This window comes from Nyctereutes procyonoides, unplaced genomic scaffold (assembly GCF_905146905.1).
Source record: "Nyctereutes procyonoides isolate TBG_1078 unplaced genomic scaffold, NYPRO_anot_genome, whole genome shotgun sequence".
Lineage (NCBI taxonomy): Eukaryota > Metazoa > Chordata > Mammalia > Carnivora > Canidae > Nyctereutes > Nyctereutes procyonoides.
Window position 1 is genome coordinate 51,126,286 of NW_026575043.1, and position 25,228 is coordinate 51,151,513.

Consider the following 25,228-nt stretch of genomic DNA (forward strand, 5'->3'; position numbering starts at 1 on the left):
TAGATAGGGAGGAGGGTGAGGAAAGTTAATATGGCTCTTAAAAGGGGAACATGGGGGATCCCTGGGTAGCTCAGCGGTATAGCGCCTGCCTTCGGCCCAGGGCGTGATCCTGCAGTCCTGGGATCGAGTCCCGCATCAGGCTCCCGGCATGGAGCCTGCTTCTCCTTCTGCTTGTGTCTCTGCCTCTCTCTCTGTCTGTGCGTCTGTCATGAATAAATAAATAAAATCTTTAAAAAAGGGGGGAGGGGCATGAGGGATTTTTGTAATGATAGAAATGTTCTGTATCCTGGGAGACACAAGACATTATCTTGTATCAATACTCTGATTATATCAATACCCTGATTTTGATACTGTGCTGTAGTTTTGCAAGCAGTTAGTATTGGGGGCCATTGGATAAAGGGTGCAGGAGAAGTTTTGGTATTCTTAAAACTGCATGTGAATATACAATTATCTCAAAATAAAACGCTTAATTAAAAATATAAGAATTTCCTTTCATCAGGTGAGGAGAAATAATTTATATTCTGTTTTACATAGCTTCTTGGCATCCATAGAGTTTGCTGGCTATATAAAATGTAAACTTCAATCAAAGTCTATTTCCATAACTGTTCCCATCCTTTTAGAATTGTTGAAAATTGAGGCTCTTTGAACAATGTACCCCCTAATCTAAGTTTTTATTCCCTTTACTTGTTTACTTAAAAACTTAAATATTTTTAAGCTACTCATAAAACATGGTTTTAGAAATGTGAAATTGATCTTCTTGTCCATAATATAATTAATTTCTTCATGTTTAGAATTTCTTTTCAGGACTAATACTAGCAGCTATGATAAGACAATGATTTTATAACTTGTTAATTATGTTATACAAAATGTAATACTGGTGAGGAGTTAGTAATATTAATATTGCACAGATTATTATAGTCCTGAAAAAACAGGAAAAAATCCAGTGAATGATAAAAGTGACAGTATTGTTGGTATTCTAACATTCTGCAGGGATTTACATTGTAGCTAAAATCAACCTGATCTTCTTGCTGTGTTCAAGAGGCTTTTCATTGATTTCTGTTAAGAGGAAAATCCTTTTTTAACTTAGAAAAAGAAAAAGGGCAATACTCTCCAGGCCCTGTGGATTATTAAGATCTTTTAGCAGGCATTTGCTCTTTCTCTGGGAAATCGGCTGTTAAAGTCAGAAGGAACTCTTAATAGTTTACATGGTGGTTGATTAAATGGAACAGTTGGATGAGTACAGATTCCAGATTTAAAGGAGCAGATATTCACCTCTATACATCCCCTATGATTAGCATTGTTATATTTTCTGTATTTTAGAAGTAAATTTTTAGCACACACTGTTTTGCATTATAAAATAAAAGATGTTAGAGGCTACTTGATAAATTGGTCTTTTTTTGGGAAAGACTTAAAAGATATCATTAAAATATAACTTACAAATAAGACAATATGTATCTAGCATTGTAGGATAGTTAATAGTTCTGAGGAGATAAAACCATGATACAGGAAGAAATGACAGTGATGGCTAACATTGGAACATGATTTACGTGTTATGCATTAGTCAAAGCACTTTTTTGGTATTAATTCATTTTATCAATATTAGTGTGAGGTACAGACTGTGCTGTGATTTCCTCTTCATTGATGGGGAAACCGAGGTCTGGAGAAGTGAAGTAATCTCCCAAAGGACACGTAAGTGGTAGAAAAGGGCATCTGGCTCCAGGGTGTATGGTTTTAACCAACATTTTATATTGACTTCCGAAGAGAAATAAGAGCATCTATAATAAAATGTGAAATGTGATTTCATAGGAAATAGGAGGCTGAAATCTGTGGGCCGGAGTCATTATGTCAGTTTTCCTAGAGAAAACAAAAAATTAAGACAAATGTGGATAGGAAGGTGATAGCAGTCTAAGCATTGGATATTAATAAACATCCTGTATGTGGTAGGAAGGTGATAGCAGTCTAAGCATTGGATATTAATAAACATGTTGTATGTGGCCACTCAGTAATGTGATTGGAAGCTGGAAGTTTGGGAGAGCAATAAAAAAAAAAGATGGATTAAATTAGCGAATTTTTAAAAAAATATTTTGCTTATTTATTCATGAAAGACACACACACAGAGAGGCAGAGACATAAGAGAGGGAGAAGCAGGCTCCATGTAGGAAGGCTGATGTGGGACTCGATCCTGGAACCTCAGGATCATGCCCTGAGTTGAAGGCAGATGCTCAACCACTGAGCCACCCAGGTGTCCCTAGTGTAAGACTTTTGAATTGCGAAGTATGGACTTGGGAACACATTTTTCTGGCTGCTGTTGAAAAGAACAGATCTATCATACATGCACTGAACGTGGGCTCTTTGAACTATAGAGTCTATGATGAAGATTTTCACTGTATCTTTGCTCTTTCATCTGTCCTTCCATATTCTAAATTTTGTGATTAATTTTGCTACTGATAATCCAGAGGCAGGGTGGTTTACATAAGCTAGTATCACAAAACTCACACTCTAGCACCAGCTTTTCTGCATTCTTCCTGTAATGAATGACCTTGTAATGGGTCATTTAATCATTTGAGGTTTGATTTCTTCAGCTTTATAATGGGCTTTGTATCACATGCCTAACTCAGGATTTCTGTGACAATTGAGTGAGACATTGATTTTAAGACTTTTATTGGGCCTCCACCCCAAGATTGCTAGAACTCATACAGCAATTTGGTAGCGTGGCAGGATACAAAATCAATGCCCAGAAATCAATGGCATTCCTATACACTAACAATGAGACTGAAGAAAGAGAAATTAAGGAGTCAATCCCATTTACAATTGCACCCAAAAGCATAAGATACCTAGGAATAAACCTAACCAAAGAGGTAAAGGATCTATACCCTAAAAACTATAGAACACTTCTGAAAGAAATTGAGGAAGACACAAAGAGATGGAAAAATATTCCATGCTCATGGATTGGCAGAATTAATATTGTGAAAATGTCAATGCTACCCAGGGCAATTTACACGTTCAATGCAATCCCTATCAAAATACCATGGACTTTCTTCAGAGAGTTAGAACAAATTATTTTAAGATTTGTGTGGAATCAGAAAAGACCCCGAATAGCCAGGGGAATTTTAAAAAAGAAAACCATAGCTGGGGGCATCACAATGCCAGATTTCAGGTTGTACTACAAAGCTGTGGTCATCAAGACAGTGTGGTACTGGCACAAAAACAGACACATAGACCAATGGAACAGAATAGAGAATCCAGAAATGGACCCTGAACTTTATGGTCAACTAATATTCGACAAAGGAGGAAAGACGATCCACTGGAAGAAAGACAGTCTCTTCAATAAATGGTGCTGGGAAAACTGGACATCCACATGCAGAAGAATGAAACTAGACCACTCTCTTGCACCATACACAAAGATAAACTCAAAATGGATGAAAGATTTAAATGTGAGACAAGACTCCATCAAAATCCTAGAGGAGAACACAGGCAACACCCTTTTTGAACTTGGCCACAGTAACTTCTTGCAAGATACATCCACGAAAACAAAAGAAACAAAAGCAAAAATGAACTATTGGGACTTCATCAAGATAAGAAGCTTTTGCACAGCAAAGGATACAGTCAACAAAACTCAAAGACAACCTACAGAATGGGAGAAGATATTTGCAAATAACATATCAGATAAAGGGCTAGTTTCCAAAATCTATAAAGAACTTATTAAACTCAACACCAAAGAAACAAACAATCCAATCATGAAATGGGCAAAAGACATGAAGAGAAATCTCACAGAGGAAGACATAGACATGGCCAACATGCACATGAGAAAATGCTCTGCATCACTTGCCATCAGGGAAATACAAATCAAAACCACAATGAGATACCACCTCACACCAGTGAGAATGGGGAAAATTAATAAGGCAGGAAACAACAAATGTTGGAGAGGATGTGGAGAAAAGGGAACCCTCTTACACTGTTGGTGGGAATGGGAACTGGTGCAGCCACTCTGGAAAACTGTGTGGAGGTTCCTCAAAGAATTAAAAATAGACCTGCCCTACGACCCAGCAATTGCACTGTTAGGGATTTACCCCGAAGATTCAGATGCAATGAAACGCCGGGGCACCTGCACCCCGATGTTTCTAGCAGCCATGTCCACAATAGCCAAACTGTGGAAGGAGCCTCGGTGTCCATCGAAAGATGAATGGATAAAGAAGATGTGGTTTATGTATACAATGGAATATTACTCAGCCATTAGAAACAACAAATACCCACCATTTGCTTCAACGTGGATGGAACTGGAGGGTATTATGCTGAGTGAAGTAAGTCAATCGGAGAAGGACAAACAGTGTATGTTCTCACTCATTTGGGGAATATGAATAATAGTGAAGGGGAATATAAGGGAAGGGAGAAGAAATGTGTGGGAGATATCAGAAAGGGACACAGAACATAAAGACTCCTAACTCTGGGAAACGAACTAGGGGTGGTGGAAGGGGAGGAGGGCGGGGGGTGGGGGTGAATGGGTGACGGGCACGGAGGGGGCACTTGACGGGATGAGCACTGGGTGTTATTCTGTATGTTGGTAAATTGAACACCAATAAAAATTAATTTATAAAAAAAAATAAGACTTTTATTGGGTTCATATATGTTATTCCTGAAAAAAAAAACTATTTACTTTGCAATAAAACCACTAAATAGGAATGAAAACACAGGTATAGAAATCGAAGCTTTCTTTTCCCCCATGGGTTGAGTAGAAAGACTGCTTCTTTCTTTCTTTAAACCTGTATCTGATCTCTTCTGGTTTGGGGCTTTATGGATTATATGCTTTATGCTTGTTTTGGTTTAGCAGGTGTAATCTGCGCACAGGACATTCAGTCAAGTAGGGGAAAGAAGACATATTAAGATATGACACTAAGAATAATGTTATATACAAAGTGAGGTTTTGTGAAATTGTTATAGCTATGCTATTATAATTCAGAAGAGAGATGATTACTGCTTGGGAAAAATAGGAAGGCTTTATGGAGGAAGTAGTATTTGAAAATGATAACCTTTGAAAGAAGAGTATGATGAGATGCTGAAGTGAAGAGATTTTTATTTCAGAAGGGAATACAATGAATAAAGGCATGGAGAGAAAGGCAAGTGTGTAACCAGCAAAATTTTTGTAATAAGTAGGCAGGACAAGGAGTTGATAGGTAATAGATCAAAGAGAATGGATGGAGCCAGATGACCATGGGCCTTGATTGGTATGCTAAAGAATTTTGGACTCTGCATGTTGTTAAATGTCATAATCAGCAGTCTTGTTGATTTTTCATTAGGTGTTACCTAAGAACAATTTTGGTCTTGCAGAGATCTTTGAAACACCCTTGTAAGATTCATGTAGTAAGATTCAGGAATTAATTTGTGTTACAGTGATCATATGAGTCTTGTTATATTCATATTCCAATTTGTTATATAGGTTTCTTGTATTTTAAAAAATAAGAGTCATTGCCTTTATCGATTCCTTTTGGTTACCCTATTGGGTACTGCTTTCCACTGACTACTCTGTAGGAGAGTAAACATTTTGTAGTTTTTCATAGTTTGATTAAATTGAATGCTAGTTTTCACCAGTTATGAATTTTTACCATGAGATACTTTAAGAATAAAGATGTTCATATGTTAAAATTTCTTGGTGTACATTTATGATAAAATTTATGTGAGTTGCCACTGGCTGGTAATACAAAACAAGTCTTTTTGGATGTGCTTGCTGGCTTTTCATGATTCATTAACATTGGAGTCAATTCTGTGATGATATTCCTAAATGTATTCTTTTGAAACTCAAACAGTGTATCCTTATGAGAAATCCTGCACAGTATTACTTCTAACTGGCATGGGTCATAAATATTTGGTAGTGATTGTCAGATAAGCCTTAGATAGTATTGAAACTTTAATAGGAATGACTTTTAGTTCTCTTGTAAAACTGAGAATGCCAATTCAAGTGATAAATAGTTAATGGTTTTTAGATATGTGATTTAAATAAAAATAATGGTTTTTATTGATTGTGTGTGTGTGTGTGTGTGTGTGTGTGTGAATATTTGACTTCAGAAAAGTAGTTCAAACCTGCAGCTTAGATAGAGGTCTGGTATAATTGACATCTCCGGATAGTGTTCAGATTTCAAGTTGGATAAATGATTTATTGTTACTTTTACTGACATTTTGAATGTTTTGCCACAGAATTTTTTCTTAAGCTGCATTTCTTTGAAGCCTAAAATTTTATTATTCTTATAGCTTACTGGAAAAGCTCATTTCATTGATAGATTTGATTCAAAGTGAGACATTGGCTAGTTGCCACTTAGCTGAAAACATCTCTCTTCTTTGTTAACACAAACTCCACATTTCCTGGAACTATAAGTTTTCATTTATGTACTTTTAAAAACTATTTTCCATACTACCATCCATGTTCTGTAACTAATTTACTTCTGTTAATTTTCATTATTTAATATTGAAATACAGTCTCATCCACCACGTTTACTGCAGATTGATTGTAATTATGTTAGAAGTTTAACTAAAGATGTGGCAACCTTACCAGAGGGCATTTGACTTTCTGAACATTGAATAGCCCTCTTCAGTGTGTTCTCTGTAGCTAATGAAGAGTACATTTGCTGAAACCCCATGTTTGTTTAATCAGTTCTTTGGACTCAGGACTGAAGCAGTGGCACAGCAAGGTTAGATTGTAGGCAGTAATCCTTCTTAAATGAGGCTTAAGGGGAGTTGGTATGGTGACTTGTAAACTGTATTTGGAGTTTTGCTTCTACTCAGTGTAATGGCTTCTACTCAGTATAATGTTACAAGCCTGGGAATTTTGTTCTGACCCAGTTATCTGAAAGAACATTCTCTCAAATATTTGTTTAAGGAAGTTATTTATTTTTTTGCTTCATCTTCTTTGCATACATATACACGTGCGTGCACACACTCTTTTTTTCCTATACAAGGAGAATTTATAACTCAGGAAAATAACCTGAGGTTTTTTTTTTTCTTCCCTTTTCCTTACACTAAAGAAGTAGTGCTGTTTAATTTCATTGGATCCTATGAATTTTTAAACAGAAATAAAGTAAACTTTCAGAAATTGTGAATGCACTGGGATATTTGTCTTATAGTTGAAAAGTGACATTTCACCTTAATGGGTGTTTTGGTTCTGTTATAAAATTAACTTAAGAGTTTCAGTACCAAAGTACATGTTTATTTATAAACACTAGGAATTGATAGTTCTGGAATTCATGTGGTGGTAAAAAATTTGCAATTTGATATTTTAAATTAAATGTTTTTTTGGTGATACTTAGTCATTTTATTTGGTATGCTTTATGATACTGTTTTATACATTAACTTGATTTTATAGGTTAATTTAAAAATTAGCATTTTATTTTTTTATTTTGTTTTTTTAGAGAGAGAGGACACACACATGAATGAGTTGGGGGGGGGGGTGAGATGGAGGGAGGAGAGAGAATCTTAAGGAGGATCCATGCCCAGTGTGGAGCCTGTTGTGGAGCTGCATCTCATGAGCCTGAGATCACAACCTGAGCTGAAACCAAGAGTTGGATGCTTAACCAATGGGGCCACACAGGCATCCTCCAAAATTTGCATTTTAAAATGTAGTCTGCCAGTCTTGTATTTAAGTAACACTGAACTGAAGTAGTTGCTTATGGATGGTTTCATTTAAAAACTCTATTAAAAAAAAACCTCTCATAAAAAAAAAACTATTACAATATTTATTTGCGCATAGCATGGTTTGTCTGAATCTCAGAAGTTTTGGCACAGTTATTATCTATAGAACTTCTTTAACCACTGTGAATTTATTTCCACATATTTACTACATCCAATCCAAGTAGTCAGTTGTCAGTTATAGTCTCCTATTACTTTCAAATCCTCTGATCTTTTTAAAAGGTGGTTGTAATATATTTCAATCTGCTTTTCTTCCAACAAATTTTTGGTTACAGTTTTTCAAATTTGTAAACTATAGGAAATGCATTCAGTAATTCATTCATTTCTTCATTTGATGAACGTTCACTGCCTGCCTTCTGTGTGCCTTGCAGTGTAGTTGCTAAAACAAAATCTTTAACCTCAGGAAGGTTAAAATCTCAAGAGGGGAGATAAACATACATATCTCTCTGTAGAAGTTGTAGTGTGCAGTATAGTATGTTAGGGTGATCAAAGTACTCTGAAAGTGCAGGAACTTTAGGGTAGGTTGAGGGTTTGAAACTTTATAAAAGAGGCAGTCCTTGAATAATGACCCAGATCTCTAGGTGGGATGAGTAAACATGATGTTACTTGAGGTCTGTTGGTTTCTATAATATACATTGGTTTTGTGGATCTCTAAGTTTTTGAGAGAGACACTATATTTCTCTACTTCTCTTGTCTGCTTCTTAAAAAACTTGTTTTATATGTTGGGCATGATACAGTAGAAGATGAGAAATGGACAGTGCCAGAGAGGATGGGTAGAATTTGCTGAAGGTGCATTGTTCTTCAGTAAGCTAGTAAGCTATAGAAGATAGGAAAAAGTACAGAAGTGAGGGTTTGGCTTTAGATAAGAGCAAGGACATGTCATGTAGAGTAATGGGAAAGAAAGCAGATAGGTAGTAGATGTGGAATGTGGAATTTCTCTGTCATTGAAAAAGAAAGTAAGGTCATCACTTGAGAGCTAAGATGAAGTGTCAGAGGTTTCTGGAGAGTATAGAAGAAAAGAGATATCTAGGAGAGTAGGAAAGTGATGGGCCTAGGGAAATGTGATTTTTCTGCACAGTGCCAAGGGAGTCCACTTAAGTTGTGATTTTGAGTTTAAGACTAATTTGTGTGGGCTCTTGGGTGTTCTGTAGTCACATACGCGGCACAGATTCAGGCACTGAATTATCAGGTGGGGAGCTGGAATGCACAAGGGTTTTGCCAACCTATACAAGAAAATGAGGTGCAAGGGAGGTAAAGGTTTGTGCATAGCAGTGACTGCAGTGAGCAGCCATGGAGATTAAATTGGAGGAAGGCATGGGACTGAAGGATAGTGAAAGGTGGTGGGACTTGTGGGTTATAAACTCTGAGTTTCCCACTTCCCAGAAGTTCACAGGGTTATACAATTTTAGGTTCTAGCATAGGTAGGAGTATGTTTAAACATTCCTGTACCACACCCCCCAAAAAAAAAGTCTGTTTTGAGATTTTTCTAGTGTTTCTATTAAAACCATTATCTGTAGAAGTGTAATTTTTCCCCCATTTTCTATCTCACAAACCTTATTTTACTTAAAACTATTTTTTAGGGAAGTGATTGCTTTATAGTATAATTTGTGATGATGTAAGTGTATTTTGTATTCCTCTTGTCTAAATTGCCAGTGTCAGTTTCCAGTTGGATGAGGTACAGAGTAAATTTTGATTTAACGCATATTCTTATACAGAAGACCAAATACTTGAATGAGAAATTGTTTTTCAAGTTAGATTGTAACTTTTTTTTAAAAAAAGAAAGAATGTTTATAAATGATGTGTACGGATAAGATTTCAAGATGAATGTTTTTATTAATTAATTAATTAATTAATTAATTTATTTATTTATGAGAGAGAGAGAGAGAGAGAGAGAGAGGCAGAGACATAGGCAGAGGGAGAAGCAGGCTCCATGCACCGGGAGCCCGATGTGGGATTCGATCCCGGGTCTCCAGGATCGCGCCCTGGGCCAAAGGCAGGCACCAAACTGCTGCGCCACCCAGGGATCCCAAGATGAATGTTTCTATTTAAGAAGGAACCAGGGGCTCCTGGTGGGCTCAGTGGGTAGAACATGTGAATCTTGATCTTGGGATTTGTAAATTTGAGCCCCATGATGGGTATAGAGATTACTTAAAAATAAAGTCATTTTTTTTTAAAGAGAAAACTCCAGTTTCTTTAGAAATTTCTTCCACATATAAATAATACATAGTAAGGTGGAGCTGTTAAAACAGCTGTCTTGATTAGTCCTTTAGATTTGATTAGTAATTTAGATATCTTTGTGTATTACTTTAAATAAAATTCTATTGGATCCACTAAATTAAGATTCTACCTTTTATTATACACAAATTGATGTAATAGTGAGCTGTGAGAGTTGGTGGACCTGAGTCCTATAATAGTTGGTAGGAGGTAGAATCTGGGGACTTTATTTATTTATAAAGATTTTATTTATTTTTTTGAGAGAGAGAGAGAGAGAGAGAGAGCACAAGCCAGGGCGAGAGGCAAAGGCCCAGGGAGAGGGAGAAACAGACTCCATGCTGAGCAAGGAGCCTGATGCAATGCTTGATCCCACGACTTTGGGATCATGACCTGAACTGAAGGCAGACTGAGCCAACCAGAAGTCTGTAGGCAATAAAAATTTTTAGACAAGGGAGTGACATGATCAGAGCTGTGTTTTAGCTGGATAACTTGGGAAGTAGTGAGAAGAATGGATCAGAGGCAACAGTGAGGATCAAATTTAATTTTGATGGGAAGCAAGATGAATAGATTTGAAGTTCATTCTTTTTTGACTTGACTTTGGGCACATCTAACCATTTGTTGTCTCCAGAAAATATTGTCATCCTTGCCATCTATTAAGCCTTACTTTCTTGGCTTTGTGTGTTCTTCTCTTACTTGAGCTTCAGTGCACAGAGAGCCAGTAATAGTAATAGTCTTCTGTTGTAAATGGCACCAGATGGAGCAGTGTGGTCACAAAAACTGGAGTGATATCCTTTCAATTGCTCCTGTTTATTATTAGCTAAGAACAATATGGAATGGAAAAAGCCACAAAGTAAGTTTTTTGGATTATAGAGATGCTCAGATGACAAGCATCTTACTTGTGCTTCTGATATGTCATTGGGATCTTAGGCAATTACTTAAACTTCTAATAGATATGGTCATAGTGTTTATTTTGCTGTTAATAAAGATAGATTCATGTTCTTCTCTTTGTGTTTTGGATACTTTTAAAATGAGATGGAAGTTGGTAATTTTTCCTTTTGAATGACTGTTTAGCCTTTTATAGTTTTGTAGTTGAACTTAGCTCTAAATCTAACTTTAATTTTCAGGATTATCTAGTATATCGCTTTGTAGCTTAGTCTCAAAGAACAATTTGCTCTGCAAATCTTTAGGACTCTAATTCTTCCTAACTATGGAGAAACTGGAATTGTCAGATTGTATAAATTTAGGTTTCTGCAAATATTTTAATACAAAATAATCTGTTATCAGAGGTTTTGATTGAGAACCAAAGTACTATAATAGCCATCATAAACATAGCACAAATCTGTGTAACTAACTCAGAAAATTCTGTGACCCCTATTAAGAATTCTGTTTTGGGAATTACAACAAAGGAATTACTTTTATAAAATTTAAGTTGGTGTTAGTAAATACTTACCTGACACTGACTTTCTTCTAAGTATGATAATGAACTCTTAATATATTAGTTTTTTTCATATGACAGATTATTCTTTTTGTGTGTTTTTAATAACATAAAATTCGTTATGTAGGGGGATAATAATGAAAGAGACCTATTAAATATATCATGAGTGGTATGATTGGGTACCAAGTTAATATCAATATATAAGGTAATTTTAAAATTATACTAAATATCATTAGTTGAGAAATTTTCATGTGAGATGATGGAGATTTCAGGCAAAGTGGTATTTCTAAGTACTTAATGCACAGAAGGAACAAGAATTACATTGGAAAGACTGAGTGACTATAAAAATGGGTGTAAATTATATAAGAATTTATCTTTACATGAGAATTTATTTTTATAAGTGTTATATTATAAATTTATCTTTATAAATGTTTAAGGTTTGAAAGATTGTGAATTGCTATGATGATTTTTAGAACTGCTTTCTTTCCAAGTGGTTTTCTGATTTTTTGTGAGTATAGACCTTGGCAAAAGTAATCTGTGGTAACAGAAATCGAGGTGGTAAATACACTTGCTGGGAGGTAATGCCTGGGGGAGGCCCTGGGTGGGAGGTGAGGGTTCTGAGTTTTGTGATGGTGGTGGTTTGCATGGGGGAGGGAGTGGCACTTGTTACACAGATGTGTTTACTTTGTGAAAGTTGAGTTTGTACCCTTATCATATGTGTACTTTTCTCTGTGTTTTCTGATACTTAAATAAACATTTACATTATTAAGAAAAACATAGTAGGAGCTAATATAACTGACTTGTTCCAAAACTTAAGGGTTTGAGGAATGCTGAGGCAATGTATGTTAGAAGGGTTTATCTAGCACTCTAGGCATTTAATTAATTAAACTCAAGAACTTTGCCCTCTTTATTCTCAGTTCTCAATCCATTATACATACCACAGGTCAGAATTACTGAGATAATTGATCCCCTACCTCTCCACCCCTTCCTGCCTTAATATTATTCTTTTTTCTTTTCTGGCAGAGGTAGTAGCTAGTATTTTCCTATGTGAAGACGTTTCTGTATTTTCATATACATAAGTTTTCACTTGTTTTTCTCATGTGGTAGACTTCCACATTTACTTTGATAACTCTAAGTTAAATTTGTTATCTGTTCAGATAGATGTTGGTAACTAGTAACAACTGTTCCACAGAGATATCTCATAGAGATAAATATATTAAACAAGACTTGGATTAGAGAAACTAGTGCAGTCCACATGGCACCTGTAAGCAACAAAATTGCAGAGTCAAATACAGTTTGGACCTTAGGTTGCTTTGAATCAAACCTATTCTCTTTCTTTATTCTAGTGAAGAAATAATCAATTTGTAGAAGATGTAGTATCTCTTTAGCTCCAACTCTAGCTTCTCACCTGGAGGAGGAATAGCTTTAATTATTTAAGTGAATTCAGTGTTTTTCTACTGATTTCTCTTTCCAGAGTTTGTCTTAGAATTATTAATCACTTTTAGTCAATTATGGTTGAATTTCTTGTATTTGTTCACCTTATCTAATCATAGAGAAGCCTTATATCTTAAATTATGTGGTGGCCTTTTCTAATTTGTATGCTTTAGCTGCTACTTTTACTACTTTGCCACTGGGAAACCTTTATTTCCTTAGATTATTTATTGTTTTCTATTTATACTGTGTAGTACTTCTGTTAACCTTTGCCTGCAAAAGTGGAGTTGTAGTGTTCCCACATTTCATATAAATGTTTGCAGTAGGCTGTCCTGGCCTGGCCATTCTTCCATTCTCACATTATAACATATTTATTTAATTGACTGCTTTTCCTTTTGATTTCTGTACTTAAAGCAAATTAAGTTATATCGAAGTGTTTAATTTTATTAATTTGGTAAGATGGAAATGAAAATAGAATTGGTTATATGGTATTTTGTCTGTCAGTCATTAGGCAGTATTTAGAAATATTTACCAATTACACATTTCTCTATTTTGATACCTAACAAGAACATACTGTGTAAGGTAATTGAGGAAAGGAAATATAGTATGTTAAACGTCCTAGATTTTCTTTCCTTGCAACCATGGTAAGGCAATAAGCTGTGAAACAGGGATATATGCATATTTTTCACTATAGCATATATATTTATTATACCATATTTTAAAATACCTATGTCAGTATTCTGCCTCCTACCATGTCAGAGTGGGACTGCCATTTTTCTTTGCCTTTTTCTTTGGATGATAGTGACATAGTTTCTTGAGTTTGTTGGTCTCTTAGTTTGTAGTGGTTTTATTGATAAAAATGATAATTATATTTGAAGAATAACTACATTCAGTGCTAATACCTAGCCAGGTTGTATTTAGCTGTTGATTTTTTTTTTTTTTTTTGCCATTGAAGTTTTAATTTTAAGGCTTTAGAGACTAAAAAAAAAAAAAAGATTTATTTATTTATTTCAGGGAGGGGCAGAGGGAGAGAGAATCTTAAGCAGACTCTGCACTCAGAGTGGAGCCCAACATGGGGCTTGATCTCATAGCCCCTAGATCATGACCTGAACCAAAACCAGGAGTTAGATGTTCAACTAGTTGCACCACCCAGGCATTAAGTCATTTTTGAAATGTGAGAAGTTTTTATTTTTTATTTTTAAAAAAATTTTTAAAAATATTTTATTTATTCATGAGAGACACAGAGAGAGGCAGAGACATAGGCCGAGGGAGAAGCAGGCTCCATGCAGAGAGCCTGATGTGGGACTCGATCCCAGGACTCTGGGATCACGCTCTGAGCCAAAGACAGACGCTCAACTGCTGAGCCACCCAGGCCTCCCAAGAAGGAAGTTTTTAATTGAATATAATTCACTCTTGAATCTGTACTTTTTTTCCCCATGGGTAATAGTTTTTTTTTTTTTTTTTTTAAGTTAAGGATCACTAGTTTGGCAAACTACTATTCCTCCTCCTCCTCCTTCTCTTCCCCCTCTCCCTCCTTTTCCCTCTCCCTCTTTTTAAAGTGCTTTTAGTGTGCCTTATACCTACATCCTAAGATGGACAAAACCTACTTACTGATCTCAATTATTTCACAGTCTGTAATATCTTCTCTGAAAGCTATTAGCTCCTGGTCTGAGAGTGACACCTTTTGTCTGCTGTGGGGACTCAGAATAATACTTGGTTTTTGCCTTAAATGGGTTGAAAGGAAGCATATGCTGTAATGTGGGAATGCTTTCTCCTTGAAAGACACTGGGGCTGGAAAGATGGAACCGAATGTATACTGAAAACTTTATTCTGTGGCAGACAGTTTATGAGGCATGTTTATTATATATATGCTATCTCAGACTGTTCTGTACACGTTCAGTTTTCTGAATCTGCTGAGGTGCTGATTAATGGATGAACTCACTGTTATAGAGATGCAAGGTAAAAAGGCTCAGGATCATTCAGTTTTAAGGTGCTGAAGCCAGGTGTCTTGGGACATTTTGACTCCATCCTTTTTAGTATGCTTTTTTGCTTTGAATAGTTGCTTAGCATTCCAGATAAAGTGACTAATGAGGAGTAGAAAGAGGCCTAGATTTTATAAAATGTACTTTCATTTTCTGTGGCCACTTACTGAAGACAGGAGGCTTCTCATTTCTAGAGAATGAAAACTGGAAGACGTTTCAACTATATTTAATAGTCTAGGATATATGGCGAAAAGCATCTCTTTGGCAGTGACATCATGAGTGACCTGGAATGTAATAGCATTTTGCCGTGGCCTTTCTCAGAGTGAGGGAAAGGAATCACATGTGACTGTCATCTGATTGAATTTTTCCACATCTGGAAACATGATTCTTTTATTTTAAAAAGGAAGACTTTGGCCTTTTTCTAGAGTAACTGACTAAAAGCAGTTACATAGAATTTTAACTTTTGCAAAATGTAGGGGTATGTGTTAAGGAGGGTTTATATATCCTAGTGGGTCTTGATTGAGTTTTTCTGTGGCCCAGAAAGAAAGTCCATGGTTTTATGGCACAGGACTCTGCCTTTGGTTTGGTCTTATTTAACACTTGTTTATTTAGAAAGAATAACAGAAGTCTTAGGTAATGAGAAAGAAAGCATGTTTAAAAAGACTGCATAAAGCTGATTCTTTTCTTTTTCATACAGCTGAGAGGGACAGTCAGTATTTATATGGTTGAGCCAAGTTTCTAAAAGATTACCTTTGGTCTGTGTATCTGATCAACAGGGTAAAATGTAATGGGGATGAATGTGAAGCCCTGCATTAAGGTTTTTAAAAAGAAGTTTGGCAGGTATAGATGGAGGAGATGGAGCTTGACACAACTATGAATGAGAAAGAGCTGGGTATTTGGTATATGACTAATGAAGTTAAGTTGGAAGTATTGTGTAGTTTACCAGTTTTACTGCTCTGTCTTCATCAGAGATATCTGGGGTTATAAGCTCATTTTGGGAAGCTTCATTTTAAGAAGGACTTTGAACGCTGGAGCCATGACAGAAATGGTAGCTGGGATGAGGCTCAATCTGGGGACCATGTCATATGGGGAATGGTTATTAACAATTGGATATATTTCTCCTAGAGATGAAAAAAAGCATTGAGTTTTTGGAGACCCATAAAACAGTCTCCACTGTAGGCAGAAATTTATCTTGCATTATTCTATAAGAAGTGGATAAAACTTCTAGGATAGATTTAACTTGTGAAGAATTATTAGAGGTCTTTATAAATCCATTGTCTCACTAGGTAGGGAGTCTCCTTTGCCGGTAAAAGAAATCTCTGGGAGAGAAGCCGTTTGGCTGTTCCAGGCAGGGCTTTCTAGTGGACATTTTGGATGCTTGCTCAACAATCCTTAGGCCATCAGTTTTCAAAGAATTGGTCTGCAGCCAGAGGTAACAAGGGGTCCCTTTAGGCTCTATGAGAGAGTGGAAACAATTTTGTAATATTAAGACATTATTGGGCACCTGGGTGGCTCTGTCGGTAAGCATCTGCCTTTGGCTCAGGTCATGATCCAGGGGTCCTGGGATGGAGCCCCGTGACAGGCTCCCTGACTGGCAGTGGGATCTGCTTCTCTCTCTTCCTCTCTCTCTGCCCCTGCTCATATGCTTTCTTTCTCGATCACTCTCTCTCAAATAAGTAAGTACATAAAATCTTAGAAAAAAAAAAAAGACATCATTTGCCTTTTTTCACTTTTTTACGCATTTACACTAATAGTGCAGAAGTGGTGGGTAAAAATGCTGGTGCCTCAGCATGAATCAAGGCAGAGGAACTAGTTGTACTAGTAGTCACTGTATTCTTTACTACCACACACAGAAGACTAAACCTTAGATTTCATTTAAGAATGTCCTTGACAAACAAGTGAAAATTATTCATTTTATTAAATCTTCGATCCTTTTGAGTACGTCTTTTTAAATTTTTTTAAATCAATTAATTAATTAATTTATGATAGTCACACACACACACAGAGAGAGAGAGAGAGAGAGAGAGAGAGAGAGAGAGAGGCAGAGACACAGGCAGAGGGAGAAGCAGGCTCCATGCACCGGGAGCCCGATGATGGATTCGATCCCGGGTCCCCAGGATCGTGCCCCGGGCCAAAGGCAGGCGCTAAACCGCTGTGCCACCCAGGGATCCCCACATGTCTTTTTAATATTCTGTGACAGAAAACAAAATAGCAAGTATATACATAAAGCACTTCTGCTGCATGTTGTGGTTATCTCAAGGAAGAACATTGGTACAATTAGGAGTTTTGTGTTGAGCCAGCCACATTTTTGGCAGATCACCATTTCTTCTTAAAAGAATGACTGATAAACTATGGTTCTTCAGACTTAGGTATTTGTATTTGGTAGGCATTTTCTCCAAAATGAATGAAGTGAGCTTGTCAGGGAAAAGTGACAATATTTGCTGCTTATGATAAAATTTGTGATTTAATGTGAAAATTACATTTTTAAAAACTTGTATCAGTCACTGTGAGTTGATAGGTTTCCCAAACTTAATTTTCCTGATGAAATCATTGATGATATCAGTAAATGTTTTTGATATTATATGGTAAAATTATATGGTATATCAGTAAATGTGAGTTTTTGATATTATATGGTATGATATTATATGGTAAAAATCTTCCATGTTAACATATGGAAGATCTTCTTAGTTCAGTGAACTGGAATTTCCCAGGTGATCAGCGTATGGTATTGCAAAGTTGTGCACAGGTGATAGATTCACTTGGCCTGCAGGATAGATGATGGATTTCAGTGTGACAGAATATGCGAAGTTTACTGATGTAGTTTTTAGACTCGACAGTTCAACTGACATTTTGGAAACTGCCATTAATCAAGCTTTGGCATAGTATCTATGATTAACTGAAAGGGTTATTAAAATGCTCCTCTCTTCTCCAACTGCCTGTTTATTTGGAGCCAGATTTCCTTAGTATACTTTAACCACGAAAGCACTTTGTAGGGTATTAAATGTAGAAACAGATATGGCAATCCATTTGTCTTCTATTTGGGCAGACATAAAAGTGTTTTGTAAAAAATGAAAATCAGTACCCCTCCTCTCACTATTTTTTACTTTGGAAAATATAGTTATTTTCCCTAAAAATGTTATTAATGATAATGTGGAATGGGCTTATTGTGTTTAAATGAATTCATAATACTAATTTTTAGTTTGAATTTCCAATGCAGTAAATATTGATAAATGCAACTAATATAAACAAAACCCTTTTGTAGTCATCTGGAATATTTAAGAATGTAAAGGGGTTCTGAAACCAAAACATTTGAGACCATTGTTTGAGATTAGCACCTTAGCTTTATAAAAGTTCCATGAATTTGCCCAGGGTTTGGTCAAGGGAACCTGGACCACTGGGGACCTGAGCCACTCACAAAGAAGTTGATGTATAATCCACAATGCTTGTTAATTAATTGACACAAGGGTATACATACCTTTACAGTGATTAGGGAACCTCCTTACTCTCCAGCGTCTCTCTTTTATGGTGTCTTAGTACCTGAGAAACTAAGCTATAAGACAGAAGGTTGCTTGGTGAACACAGGATCAAAGGAGTTGGGTATGTTGGTGGCACTTTTTTTAAAAAAAATATTTTATTTATTTATTCATGAGAGAGACACAGATAAAGGCAGAGACATAGGCAGAGGGAGAAGCAGGCTTCTCACAGGGAGCCCGATGTGGGACTCAATCCCCAGACCTGGGATCACACCCTGAGCTGAAGGCAGATACGCAACCGCTGAGCCACCCAGGTGTCCCTGTTTTTGGTACATTTTACTCAGGTTATGAGTAAGTCTAATACTGTGGCCCTGATCATAGTAGACAGTGCTTCTGTATTGTCCAGTATCTATTGTGTTTGTTGTTTCTGCTTTAGACAACGTCCCTTTTAATTCCTCTTGAAAGGGTTCCCCGGTGGCTCAGCGGCTTAGCACCTGCCTTCGGCCTGGGGTGTGGTCCTGGTGTCCCAGGATTGAGCTCCACATTGGGCTGGGCTTCCTGCATGGAGCCTGCTTCTACCTCTGCCTCTTTCTTTCTCGGTCTCTCATGAATAAATAAATAAAAATCTTAAAAAAAAATTTCTCTTAAAAAATGTCACCCAGAGTACCATTGTCTCATAACTGAGTCAATGCTTATAATAATTGTATATAAATATATATAATTTAGTAATGTTTCTCTAAGGCCAAACTCTGAATACTTTGATTGAATTCACCAGACATCTTAGTCCCGTCATACTCTGAGGACTTGTTTATTTATTTATTTACTTATTAAGATTCATTTGAGAGAGAACGAGAGAACGCACGCCAGAGGGAGCATGCAGCAGTGGGGAGGGGCAGAGAAAGAAGGAGAGACAGTCTTAAGTAGACTCTGACCTGAGTGTGTAGTTCCACACAGACTGTCTCACGATCCTGAGATCACCAGCTGAGATGAAACCAAGATGCTTAATGGACTGCACCCCCCCCACCTCATTTAGGCAAGCTTATTCCTTCTCATTAGCTTTCGTTTCAGAGGGTGTTTGTTTTCTTCTCCTCCTCCTCCCCTCCCTCCCTCCCTTCCCCTTCCCCACCCCTCCCCTCCCCTCTCCTTTCCTCCCCTCTCTGCTTTGTCTGTAACACCTGGTGGGTTTCCATTTTGGATCATGGTATTTTAGTACGTGAGTATCTGTTATATATGCCTGGCATTTGCCTTTTCCTTCCTCATACAACCATTGGTGGACTTGTTTAAACAGAGGATTGTCTTTTTAAGGCTGTTGAAGAAGAGAATTCTTATTTTAGTTTACATCTTGCCCTGAATCACCCCTAAGTTCCAACTAAGATCATAGGAGTTTATAAAACAGGAACACTTCCAAGAAGTATCTTGCAGGATTAAATAGTGCATGTAGAATTGGTTGTATTCTGTAGACTATGGTTTGCCCACATTTAAAACAGGCTCAGTTTTCTCATCCTTCTTTAATTCGAGGACTAGTTTTCTCATCACAAAGATTTGTGCCATTCATTTGTGTATTGAGTCATAAAAATACCAGGTACTATTCAAAGAGTTGAATAAAGAGGTGTGTTACTTCTCTTTAGTACTCTTACTTGTTCTCATGACTTAATAAGTCTTTGCAACATTTAGGATTTTTTTTTTAAAGATTTATTTATTCATGATAGACACAGAGATTGAGAGAGAGGCAGAGACACAGGAGGAGGGAGAAGCGGGCTCCATTTCGGGAGCCCAATGTGGGACTCGATCCTGGGACTCCAGGATCGCGCCCTGGGCCAAAGGCAGATGCCAAACCGCTGAGCCACCCAGGGATCCCCATAGGATTTTATATTTAGGAATAATTCTCCATTTTGAACTCGGACTTCATTCACATATGGTTCTTTGGTTTGTACTTTTGACAGGTAGCGAGCACAAGATTAGGTTGGCTTAAGAGGTTATGGTGATAGACTTGGTACAAGTAGTTTAGAAGGTCTATGAAAAATTATACAATGTGTGTTATTATAAGGTGTTAAAATGATTATATAATTTACGCTTTTTAAAAACTAACGTGTATTTCAAATGTGAAAATGTCTAAAAAATATTATTCTTTTGAATAAACATCATTAAATAAACTTGTTTGTCAATTCATAAGGATTTTTATAAAGTACAGTCCATCAATTCCAGGCATGAAAAGCAGTATTCTAGCTATTAGCATGATCAATACATGTCAAAAGGAAATGCTAGCCGCAAAGCAATAATGAACAAGGAAGTCAAGAAAATAAAAAAATTAGGTGCGGAAAGAACACACTGGAATATCTACATGGCAGTAACACAGTCTTTAATAAGGTAGTCAAGCTTAAATGGTTACCATTTGATATTTTATATTTGGCTCTCTCCACAGTAAACCGTATCCTAATGGAATACATAGACTGTGATGAATTGATCTCTTGACATCTCAAAGTGATCTCTACATAAAATAAGTACTTATAAGTGATGGCCTTTACTTAAAGTACAAGACTTTTAAAAGTATAAATATTTTTGGGGAAAAATTAAACCTCCAAATCTCTAAGTCGGCATAACTCTAACAAGGAAAAATGAATGTTGTAAAATATCTGCTGGGGTGTTGATTGTGACTTTTTTTTGTTGTTGTTGATTGTGACATTTTTATAGTAAAGTATTATATCCTTAATAGACTGTCATCTAATCTACAATTTCCTGAATTTTAAAAAATCAGTTTAATTTGCCTGTATTTGAAGGATCATTTTCATGTATTAATCCTCTTTCTTTTTGGCCAACAGTTTTATAGCCTAGTATCTTTTTTATTCCAACAGTAAATATATTCTTTTCTATAAACCATTTATTCTCTTCAGGGAGTTTCTTTACTATCTGAGTTTTGTTTTCAGTCGATTCCCCTATCCATTTCTTTATCTTCACGAACTCCTCTTTTGTCTCTTTTTAGCAGTCTGGTTTTTAAAGACTTAACTCTAGAATACCCTGTTATTTTTGTGATGTAAATTTATGGGGTCATGTATGAAGAATTTTGTCTTTATTCTTGAAGTCAGCATATGAAAAATTTGATCCCTAAAGAGTACTTTTTACAAATTTCCAATTCAATGAGAATAAATTGTTGTGGGATTGCAACTGAAAATGTAGCAGTAAATTTTCCTGCTGAAAGATGCCTATTGATTTCTTTAAATCCCCTTCTTCACTCATTCATTCAACAGGTATTTATTGAGTGCTCAGTTTGTGCCAGTCACTGTACTACAAGCCCTGGGAAATACAGTGTTGAGTACAGATTTGGACTTAGGGCCTATGTATTTAGGCTGTGGGGGAGAGGGCAAGATGTTAATAAAATCACCTAAGTAAATGGAAAAAAAAGTAGGTATAGCAATTGCGAACTGTACAGTACTGTATAGATAATATGGGGCTTAATGAAGGAAATCCGAGTTATCCGAGGAAGTGGTGTTTGAACCGAGATGTGACAGTAGAGCACACTTGAAGGAGGCAGAGAGAGGAGTGATGGTGTTATACAAGAGAGAAGATAGCAGCTCTTGGTGGCAGGAGGCTTGGTATAGTCCAGGCATGAAGTGCGGCTCTAGTGGAGAGAATGCCTGGGAGTATGGTATCAGACGAAGCAGATCTTCGTGTCATGTAGAGATAGATGAGGCATAGCCAGGCCACCAGTGGCTTTCCAGGCATGATAAGGGCTTGGGTCTTTATCTCAAGAACAAGGAGACCGAAACCATGTTACATATTTTTTTCTTGTTAAGATTTATTTGAGAAAGAGAGTGCTGCAACAAGTGTGCATGAAGGAGAGGGAGAAGTAGACTCTCTGCTGAGCAGGGAGCCCAATATCGGGCTTGATCCTGGACCCTGACAGAGCCACCTAGGTGTCCCTCCACATGACATATTTTAAGCAGAATCGGGGCTGGTTGGCTGGGGATTGAGATGGGAACATTGTGGCCCTGTCAGGCTTCAGTGGGCAAGGTGGGCAGAAGTAGATGTGGCCAAAAGTGGGCATGGGCATTCTGGTCATGAAGCTCTTGTAGGAGTCCACAGAAATGATGGTGTCCTTGATATTGCTTTAAGCTTTTTCTCAGTCTTGCTCAGACATACCCTCAGAAGGGCCTTCTATCCTTTCTTGGGGACAACTTCTAGCATGTTCTCTCTTCAGGAGTCTGGATGTCATTTATCCTAGAGTTTTCACACATCACCAGTGCAAAAGACTGCTGTGTTTCTTTGGATGATTAACATAGACCTTATAATCCAAAAGCAGGTTTGTGGAGGCTAGTATTTTAAAGCATGTATTGTAATGTGCTTTTAGAAGACTGATTCAAAAAACTGTAATTATGTGAATATCAGCCGATCTGTAATTGGTTTATGCTTCAGCTATATTTTTTGCTAGTCATTATTTTGGCAGTGAAAACTTCCAACATGAATGAATGACTAGAAAGTAAATGTAACTTGAAATATTTATTAGAGTAGACGTAGTCTTTGAATTGTATATTGGCCATAGCCTACATTTAAGTCCTTTCAAATTGATTGTTTACCTGGACTATAAATTTTGCTTCTTGGTATTTCTTTCTAACTAGCAACACTCTTAAAAATGTAAATTATGGTGGGTAATGTGACATTGATTAGCAGTTATTTATCAGCAATCTGTTGTCGTGTGTATACTGAAGCTATAGCAGAAAACTAGTGCCCTCTTCTTTGGCAAACATGACTAAGAGTGGGAAATAATGCCCGAAGCCTTTAGCTGAATAGCCATCTGTTTAGAGCGTCTGTTTTTTTTTTAAATGTAGTGACTCATGTCACATCAGTCAGAAGAGGTTCCTGCAGCTGCAGCAGCCTCTGTATTGGTTAAATAAATAAAGAAAAGGCATTTCTCTTTCATATTTTTATTGCTGTATTCCTAAATCACCTTTTTGTTGCAGGCTTTTTTTTTTTTTTTTTTTTGATTGAGGACATGAATTGTTTATAGACAAGTAGGGTCAGCTCATGAATTAATGATTTGAGATTATTTAAACATTTTCATGCAACCTTTGAAGTAATAAAGCTAAAACTGTGGGAGAAAACTATTATTTTTTTGATGCACTGTTTATGTGTCTTGGAACATAGTACTGATGGGAAAAGTATAACATGGATATGATGAAAGATTGTACTTGAGGAACAGCAAATCAGTACCTGGGGGGTAAGCAAGCCCAAAGCGTTTGAACGCAGTCATAGCTCATGAACCTGTAAGTGGACCTGTTTCTTTTCAAACAATGAAAAGTTTTCTGTTAAATACCACATAGATCAACTCTTAACCATTGAACCTTATTTTCCTTTATCTTCCAAGAAAATTTTCGGTTTTAATTCTTTTGATCTGATGCCTTTAGTGAAAGAAAAATACCTTATCACATTACTATTTTGATAGTATAGCATTGGAAATATATAGTTATTGTGAATTAGATTTTTCCATTATAGAAAGGCTTGGCAGTTTGAAGATATTACTGGAAGGTCAGTTTTTATTAGGGAACGGTCTGTTTCATAAAAATTTTATTTTTTTATTATTTTTAAAGATTTTATTTATTTATTCATGAGAGACACAGAGAAAGGCAGAGGGAGAAGCAGGCTCCATGCAGGGAGCCCGACAAGCCTGAACTGGATCCCAGGTCTCCAGGATCACACCCTGGGCTGAAGGTGGCGCTAAACCGCTGAGCTACCTGGGCTGCCCTGTTTTATAAAAATTTTAAAATTAAGTTTCAATTTAATTCATTTCTAAGGAAATACTATGTGTTTGATATGTGTGTAATTTTCTAATTAGAAGAACTTTACTATAAATTTTTACAAAAACCCTTCCCATGTATGTTTTAAAATTCAGCTTATGAACAGTGGAGTTATTCCTGAATTTTTATTTTATAAAAAGAGAGATTTATGTCTTGGGCTAGATTTTTTGTTTAATTAATAAAGATATGTAATTAACCCACTGATTGTAAATACCTGCTTTGGGTGATTTCTGTTATGCCTAAACCTTTGTGGGTGTTTTGTTTGTTTGATGTTTTGCAAATATATTAGGCAGTTTTATATATATTTTGTTACTGTTGGAGAATTCTGAAATGTTATGTTTTGCATTAAAAAGGTGTTGATTTCTTTTTTTTAAGGTGTTGATTTCTTAACGATCAGTTGAACCTGAATTTTCAACTGAATTGTTAAAGTATAATAAAAGAGAAAAGTAGATAAAAGTCATTTGGCCCAAAACTATAATATTTAAGGAATTATATATAAAAATTGATTGTTATGATAACAAGTGATCAAGTTGTGTTGTTTCCTTAAAGGTTATTTGGAGGTGTGTGAGATTTTATTGGTTCTGAAGGACATCTCTTAGTGAATATATGTAGCGCTGATTCAAATCTTCTCAAGACATTGATTAAATAAATAATTGCTGGGTCAAGTTGAGACATGTGACAACATTGAAAATTCTGAGTTTTGGGCCTGAAGGATTGAACATAAAATGGCCCTTACCTTTGATAGAAAATGCATGGATAGAGTTTATGTAAATAACTATGCAGCCTTACCCATCCTCAACTCTGTTGTGTTAACTCATAACCATGTGGCTATGTCCATTTAGAACACTCTTGGAAGGATATTTCTTCTCATATGGGATCCTCACATTAACATATCCGTCATCAGTTTTACTCAAAACAGTGGATTAAGGATGAGTGGGTTAGAATGTGTGGTGAGTAAGGGGGAGAACTTGAGGGGAGAGTGGTTAGAAAGTAAGTGAATTTTGTGTTAAAATAATATTTAATATTCAGGCCATATATATATTTAAACAGATGTAATTTTTTCTGAGAAGCCTTTCTGATACCACCAGTTTGGGTAGGCTGCCCCTCCTGTGTTTCTTGGTAGCTCCCTCCCATTGCTACTCCCACAATAGTTTTTGGTTGTTTGTATTGTAATTGTTTGTATCTGTCTCCCCTATAGCTTGTAGGGTCTTTTTTAAGGGAGGCATTGGT

The 25,228-nt window shown here is 36.4% G+C and overlaps 1 protein-coding gene across 2 annotated transcripts in view; it reads left to right on the forward strand.

Moving 5' to 3' along the window:
• The window catches only part of MED13L (mediator complex subunit 13L), a 299,067-nt gene that overhangs the window by 82,321 nt on the left and 191,518 nt on the right, over positions 1-25,228 (forward strand). The gene's annotated exons all lie outside the window — the stretch shown is intronic.